This window comes from Salvelinus alpinus, chromosome 5 (genome assembly GCF_045679555.1).
Source record: "Salvelinus alpinus chromosome 5, SLU_Salpinus.1, whole genome shotgun sequence".
Lineage (NCBI taxonomy): Eukaryota > Metazoa > Chordata > Actinopteri > Salmoniformes > Salmonidae > Salvelinus > Salvelinus alpinus.
The window spans coordinates 15,284,371-15,285,957 of record NC_092090.1 but is presented as its reverse complement, the minus strand read 5'-3'; positions in this window follow the sequence as shown (position 1 = coordinate 15,285,957).

Here is a 1,587-nt window from a genome sequence, read left to right as displayed (position 1 = left end):
TACTATTATTCTGACATTTCACCTTCTTAAAATAAAGTGGTGATCCTAAACTGACCTAAAACAGGGAATTTTTTGTTGGATTAAATGTCAGGAATTGTGAAAAGCTGAGTTTAAATGTATTTGGCTAAGGTGTATGTAAACTTCCGACTTCAACTGTAACTCTTCGTGTTGTTGTTTGTTTAGTGTTTTCCAATTTTCTCAGAAGTGGTTAGTCTATGGATTCTTCAATTACATTGAGCTGATTTCTGATGTGCTGTTCCTTCTTTTTCTGTAGTGTACTTCTGTATTGTTTTAGTGATTCACCATAGTGAAGGCGTAGGCTCAGGTTTTCTGGGTCGCTGTGTTTTTGGTTGGATAGGTTTCTCAATTCCTTTCTTAGGTTTTTGCATTCTTCATCAAACCATTTGTCATTGTTGTTAATTTTCTGTTTGAAATGTTTAGATTTGATAGGGAAGCTAAGAGGTCAAATATATGGTTTAGGTTTTCTACTGCCAAGTTTACAACCTTACTATTGCAGTGAAACATTTTGTCCAGGAAGTTGTCTAAAAGGGATTGAATTTGTTGTTGCCTAATAATTTTTTGGTAGGTTTCCACACGACTTTCCTTCCATCTATAGCATTTCTTAATATTATTCAGTTTCTTTGACTTTGATGCCTCATGATTGAGTATTGCTCTGTTCAAGTAGACTGTGATTTTGCTGTGATGTGATAAGGGTGTCAGTGGACTGACTGAATACTCAGAGACTCTGGGTTGATGTCAGTGATAAAGTAGTCTACAGTACTACTGCCAAGAGATGAGCTATAGGTGTACCTACCGTAGGAGCCCCCTCGAAGCCTACCATTGACTATGTACATACCCAGTGTGCGACAGAGCTGCAGGAGTTGTGACCCGTTTTTGTTGGTTATGATGTCGTAGTTGTGCCTAGGGGGGCATATGGGGCGGGGAATGCCGTCACATCCAGGTAGGTGTTTGTCCCTGTGTGCTGAGGATGTCAGGTTCTTGTCTAGTTCTGGCATTTAGGTCACCACAGATTGATTTCCCCCTCCAGGATGGAGAACCTGTCTTCATTAAAGTATGGGGATTCTAGTGGGGTGATATAGGTAGCACACAGGAGGACATTTTTCTCTGCTGAGATTATTTCCTTTTGAATTTCTACGCATATCTCCCGGTAGTTATTGGTGTCAAATTTGTCTCCACTTTTGTAGATTGGGGTGATCAGTCCTTGGTTCCAAATATTGGGAAAGATGCCAGAGCTGAGGATGATGTTAAAGTATAGCCAATTCGAATTTGTGGTCTGTACATTTTATCATTTCATTTAGGATACCATCAACCCCACAAGCCTTTTTGGGTTGGAGGGTTTTTATTTTGTCCTGTAGTTCATTCCATGTAATTGGAGAATCCAGTGAGTTCTGGTCGTCTTTAATAGTTGATAGTTCATTTGTATTTGATAATGTATATGTTTTTGCTGTTTGCTCTCAAGTCAGTAAAAATGACACCCGAGGCAATCATATCAGATCCAACCCAGACCCATGACATTATTTAGAAATCTGGATCCGCCTGTGTCCCGGATCGTGTCTTCGGGTACAG